This window comes from Dipodomys merriami, unplaced genomic scaffold (genome assembly GCF_024711535.1).
Source record: "Dipodomys merriami isolate MVZ:Mamm:240054 unplaced genomic scaffold, mDipMer1.0.p SCAF_81, whole genome shotgun sequence".
In the NCBI taxonomy this organism is placed as follows: Eukaryota; Metazoa; Chordata; class Mammalia; order Rodentia; family Heteromyidae; genus Dipodomys; species Dipodomys merriami.
Genome location: NW_027206413.1, coordinates 4,726,001 through 4,732,648, shown reverse-complemented (window position 1 = coordinate 4,732,648; position 6,648 = coordinate 4,726,001). Strand labels below are relative to the sequence as shown.

General features: G+C 41.0%; 1 non-coding gene across 1 annotated transcript; it reads right to left on the bottom strand.

The window, feature by feature from the left end:
• Window positions 1–2,858: 2,858 nt before the first annotated feature.
• LOC138819740 (small nucleolar RNA SNORD81) lies at window positions 2,859–2,934 on the bottom strand. Its single transcript, XR_011369594.1, has one exon. It is a non-coding gene; the product is annotated as a small nucleolar RNA SNORD81 (small nucleolar RNA).
• Window positions 2,935–6,648: the final 3,714 nt, after the last annotated feature.

Genomic DNA, 6,648 nt, shown 5'->3' with positions numbered 1-6,648 from the left:
AATCCTGAGAGGTTAACATAAGTCTACCACAGACATTCCTTGCATACAATGAAATTCATGAAGAGCAACATTATCTGTATCTCCCCAATCTTCTCACTGCCAGATAAACAATCAGGGGGCTTAGGACAGTAAGCTCATGACAAGGTTATTCTAGAATTTCATTGTATTCCCCAGGCAAAAATTCCTGACTCAAGCCCAGAATTAAATCCTGGGCTTTGGAAGTCTAATGGGACAAACCTATGTCAGTCATTCTGGAGTAAGGTCATACTATTCTCTCCATCACCAAAGCAAGCTGACAGATACACTTAAGCACTCACTGTGAAAACAAGATTCAATGTAACATTTGAAGTTACTATTTCTCTTGCTCCAAATATACAGGATTGTGATAGTTAATTTTGATTGTCAACTTGGTTGTAGTGAGAAAGGTCCAGAGAGTTAGGGAAGAGTATCTTTAGGTATGCTGCAATACTGTTTCTGGAGAAAATTAAATCTAGAGGCCTCTGACCTGATGAATTAATACATTGATGGTTGAATAGACCATTGAGAAGTGGTGCCGCTTCCTCTTGCTCTGGCCCCTGCCTATTCCTGCTCTCTCTCCTTCCTGTCTACCATGATTTGAGCTGCTCTGTTATGGCCTTTTAGCCATGATGGACTAAAACCCCTGAAACTCTGAGCAAAATACCTCTTTCCTCCCTGAAGTTGTTCGTGCCGTGTATTTCACCCCAGCAATGTGCAAGCAACCAGTACAACATTGCACTGCTATTCTGGTAAATACTTAACCAGCATGGAGGAATTTTTTTTAAGTAACCTCTGATGTCTATTGCTTTCCTGTTTCCGTGACATCAATAATAAATGCCCTCACCATGACTGATACCAAGCTACCAGTGTGACCTCCAGGAATGGAGTTGGGTAAAGATAAACACAAGCAATCAGGCCTCCGCAGTCAGACCAGCCTACTCCTGAGAGGGGGCATGCCATTCAGCAGATAGGGCTTAAAATGTGCACATGTAGAGCTTCTGCTGGTGCCTTTGCTTACGAGAGCCCCTCTAGCATTTCTATATATACATCCCGTGTCTTCATCTACCTTTTCTTGCCTTAGAAATCAGCCCAATCTTATCGTGTGCCAGGCTATTTCTCATGGTCCACACTGAATGTTGGCATTATCCCTTATGTGGAAAGACTCTCTCCTACTTTGGTAGCATTGTCAGTCTCTTATTGTCCAGAACAAATTTCCAAAATCCATAGCTTTACCTCTAAAAGCTTTGCATTCAGGTTTCCTGAGAGCACGCATCCGATCACCCTGAGTGGAGGGCAGGAGATAGATGTCAGGAAAAGCTGAGCAGCCGTGAGTCCTATTTCCCAGGTGCTGTGGCCACTGCCCCTCCTACTCCATACCACCTCCTGTTCTTCTTTGTAATGTCTTAGGAGTTCTCTGAACAACATTTCTGTTTTACATTCCACCCATTTACATTCTACCCATTTCTCAGCACAGCTGTGTCTTCACCTCAACCAAGAATGAATTCTAACATGTTGTTCCTCTAATGTAGCCAATCAGTGCTATCTCATAGCATGTGATAGCTATTATTATTTCATAGGTGACCTTATCAGACATAGTTCAGAGAGGGTATTTTATCAATATACAAATGACATACCTGTTTGTATATTATATGTATCCCATATGTGTACATATATTTGCATTTTGTCTTTTGTCTTTTTGTATATTGTACCTATATTTTGCATTTTATGTACCATATGCTCTTCACATTTATATATATGTACATATATATATATATCATATGTACAATACATTGAAGGTAGTATGTATGCCAAATGTAAAAACAGGCCTTAAAACATACCAGCATTAGGCCAGGCATTGGTGGCTCATGCCTGTAATCCTAGTTACTCAGGAGGCTGAGATCTGAGCATTGTGGTTCAAAACCAGCCTGGGCAGTAAAGTCTGTGAGACTTTTATCTCCAATACGCCACTCAAAAAACCGGTAGTGGTGCTGTGGCTCAAATGGTAGAATACTAGCCTTGAGCTGAAGAGCTGAAGGACAGTGCCCAGGCCCAGAGTTCAAGCCCCTTGAAAACAACAACAACAACAACATGCCAGCATTAAAAACCTCTGTTTAAAAATGGAGTATATGCTGGACTCTGGTGGCTCATGACTTAACACTAACTACTCAAGAAACTGAGATCTGAGGACTGTAGTTCAAAATAAGTCCAGCTAGGCCTGAAGATTCTCCATTTAACTACCAAAAAATAGGAAGTAAAGCTGCAGCTCAAGTGGTAGAGAATCTGCCTTGAGTGAACGGCTGAGAGATAGCCCCCAGGCTCTAGTTTTCGTTCAAATGAATAAGTGAAGAAATAAATAAATAAACAAATGGAGTGTATGATCTACTGTTAGAATTGACTAGATTTAGCAAAGGCCACAGGTTTCTTTGTCTAATTCCTAGGCTCCTCATACCATCTAAGGTAATGCGTATGTGTCTAATTGAAAGGACTTGCTACAGGACACAAAAGTCAATGGAGAAATCTTGATTATTGGTCCAACCACATCAGAAGTGCCTTCTAATCGTCCCTTCTCTCCCATGTCTCTGGAGATCCTATATGCTCTGCTTAATATGGTCAAATTTCTGCTTTTAAAATATTCTGATTCTGAACTTATTTTCCCTAAGTAACCTTACAAGTCTTTCTTTCCCCAGTAACATTGTTTTGTTTATAGATATGTACCAAAGTAGGAATTGATGACATGCTTATAATACTCCATCCCAGAGCATGCAACCAGCCCTCTGCAGTAAAGATAATACTTTACATCACATTTCTATATTTCAACTTAAATTGTGCTTGGGAGAAAACAGAGTATCATCTCTTTTAGTATCGCCAAGTAGTCAGGACGAGAGTCAAGCTGGGTGGAGATCATCATGCCTTCTGGATGAGGATAATGCGGAGATTTTCCCTGCTCACCTTTCAATGTGTAAACTTCAATCCTGCTGCTGACCTACAGACCTACAGGTGGAAGTGTCCACCTGCAGTTCTTAAACTGGATTCTGTCAGGTAGTCCTGGCTAGACTTACACTCATGACCTTTTACTCCTGGGTCCTAAGATGGGACTCCAGGCTCATTCCAACATAGCCAGCTTCCATGTCAAATACCTAATCTTGGCTTAAAACTTAGTGTGCACTCTGGGTTGTCAAGTGGATGCTTCATACTTTTATTTGAGGTCTCCATTCTGGACCCAAGAGCAGGGGATGCAGACAAAACTGTGCATACAAGTAGTAGAAATGACTGGTAAACCATCCAGATGCTACCATTTCCGCTTCTGCTTTTCTACAAAGTGCCTCGACTCATGGCTACACTGGCTTGCTCATTATTACCACATTTCTCAACCTTCTTTGACAGCTAACTGTCCATAAGATGTCATCAAAAGCCACACTGCATCTCTAATCAGCAGCATCTCTACTAGCAGCCAACTCTCAACATCAAAAGTCTAGTAACATTTCTTTTTTTCTTTTTTCTTTTTTTCTTTTTTTTTTTTTCTTTTTTTTGTCAGTCGTGGGGCTTGAACTCTGGGCTTGGGTGCTGTCCCTGCGCTCTTCAGCTCCAGGCAAGCACTCTACTGCTTGAGCCACAGTGCCACTTCCAGTTTTCTAGTAGTTTTTATTGGAGATAAGAGTCTCACAGACTTTCCTGCCCAGGGTGGCTTTGAACCGCGATCCTCAGATCTCAGCCTCCTGAGTAGCTAGGATTACAGGCCTGAGCCACCAGCGCCTGGCTCTAGTAACATTTCTGCACTTGGAATAACTTTAAGGTTTTAGTAACTGGAACTGTCCAATACAACCTGGTCCATTACTTCAGGTAATTTACTAGCTCAGGTAACTAAAGTAAGCAGAAAGATACTTTAGATCTTCCTGACAAAATCTTCTATATGGACTTGGTGTCTCCAGAAGCTATCCAACTTTCTTTAATGTCCTATAAATTACAAATAAGTAACCAAATAGCGTATCACACAGATTGGTTGAAGACCACTAAAAATAAATAAGTGAACAGGTATCAATTAGGACTGCCCTTGGAGACATATGGTCTTCTTAATTGTAATGTTCTTGCTCTGGGCTACCTTCACCGCTATCTCATGCAGAAAATTCCTCTTGGAATCAGTCTGATGGATTCACACAGTACCACAGATTCTTGGCTCTCTGATGAATAGTATCTTCATGCTTTCTTGGGGAATCTAATACTGCAAGTTTTTCTTCTACACGCTCCTGTTTTGTTAGCTGTTCATGCCATGGTATAATAGTCTTGGAGTTCATGCTGCTATCTGCCTCTGTCTTTTTTATGTCTTTGCCCTCCTCCTGGGTATCAGTTCTACCCTGGAAGTGGTTTCATAAGCACAGAAACACCAGTGCCTCTAGGCCTGGGTTCCATTATAAAAGAGACAGGAATTAAGATCTTTTCCATAGGAAGCAATATAATAATAGATTTTAAATTTATTGGAGTGAGAAAGGCAGTGCATTAGAGAAGATCCAGAGTTTAGGTTAGGAAATGTTTGGAGATGGCAGATATTTAGAGACTAAACCTCGTCTAAACATGTAAGTTTAGAAGTCATCAACACATTAAAAAGTCTTTAAAATCTTAAACTCATGTGGCAATATGTAAAGTTGACTTAGTACTCAAGAGTTAATTGATCTATCATATCAGAAGATTAAAGAAGAGATGATATATGATAAGGTCAATATGTGAGGTTGAAATAGAGGCAATGCGGGAGGGAGGGAGGAGACATGGAAAAGCTATAGACATGGGTAATGACAAGTTTTCAGGTATCACCATTGAATAAACGAGAGGGATGCTTCCAGCCATGTGTGCTGCTTTAACAAAATATATAAGACTAGTTACATAAATAAAGAACAGAAACTTACTTCTCCTAGGTCTTGGAAGTCTAGGATCTAGGTAAATGTGATGGTTGCTATGTGCTTCGTCTTTTTAATTCAGGATGGTACCATTTTGCTTCAGCCTCCAAAGGAAGCAAGCATATTGTTCTCACATGCAGCAGTAAAAGAGAGTGGACTCTATGTGAAACCTCCTCTGTGTGTGTGTGTGTGAGCGTGCGCATGCACATGCATGCGTGCACATGCATGTATGCACGTGTGTGTGCCAGTACTAGGGCTTGAACTCAGGGCCAGGGCACAATCCTTCAGCTTTTTCCACTCAAGGCTAGCTCTATCCTTGAGTCACTCCCCCACCTCTAGCATTTGAGGTAGTTAATTGAAGATAACTGTCTCACAAACATTCCTGCCCAGGCTGGTTTCAAACCTTGTTCCTCAGATTTCAGCAGCTAGGATTACAGATGTGAGAGCTACTAGCACACTGCTCTGAGGCTTCATTTATTAGGCTTTCATTCCATTCACAAGGCTGTACCCACTGTGACCAAAGATCCACGCACAGAAAGCATTGCTTTGGAGCGAGATACATATATTTAAACCAGAACCAGTGGTCAGGATCATTGGAGGAGAAAAGGTTGGGTAACTGAGAGACCAGGGGATTTGAAAAGGTCATTAGTTATCTACATGGTCGTGGATGCAGAGATCAGCAAGACCTGCTGTGGCTGAGTTTACACAGACTTCTCTGGGTGGGAGCTCTTAATGGAGACACATCGGCTTCTTCCAGCTGGAGCCACCCAGGTCTTGCTGTCTCTGTGAGCTGTTCGCTGCTGTTGAGAAGCAAATACACTGTGTCTCATGTGCTGTGCATTTCAGGGGCAGACAAAAATGATGACACATTTCACTGGGAAAGCAGGACCAGGATCAAGGTTATGGAATTCAACAAATATGAACTGTCAGATGCTAGAGGGCTGGCTTAGTGGGAAAGACCTCAGGGTCAGAAATCTCAAGCTTCCCTAGAACTAAAGATTCCAATCTCCAAAGCTTCAACTCAGTCCTTCACCCTATGAAGGCAGATAAATTGGGTAATTCAGATTGATTCACCAGGCTCTTAGAGATGACATCTTAAGACCCAAAGCTCCATTTGCTTTCCTAGGACATGAGGTAATTCACAGCTATGTTTTAGGAACAAGGAGTGACATTACCACACGGGGTCAATACTAAAGTGTAGACTGAAAGAACCGGAGACATCGATTTTACCCTGGAATGTATTTACATATAAAATTCCACCAGAAGCCAACAGAAAGAGCAGTAATGCAATATCAATAACGCCATCATTCAGTCTCCAATATACATTGCGTAGATGTGTAATTTAAAGAGAGCCAATGTCAACCCTGAACAAGTGAGGTGAGTTTGGAAGGTAAGAACAAACATCTGTCTTCTATCAACCAAAAACATCTAAGATATTGGTATCAGTTATCCTTCTGGCATGATAAATTACTCTATGGAAATAGTCCCATTTGACTGTTGTCCTAGTTATTTTTTCTAGAGAGTGTCATAGTAAACTTAACACATGAAGCAAATCCATGAAATATAGGGAATGTAATTTAGAGACTCCAAACGACTATGTTTGCATAGTCGTTGTATCTGATTAATATAAAGTCAATCATTTCAAGTAATTATTTCTATAAACTCTTCAAGGTACTGTGTGTAAAAAAGAAAGAAACATATTTGGCCATTCAGCAGGTCTTTGTACTTGTAAACTAAATTG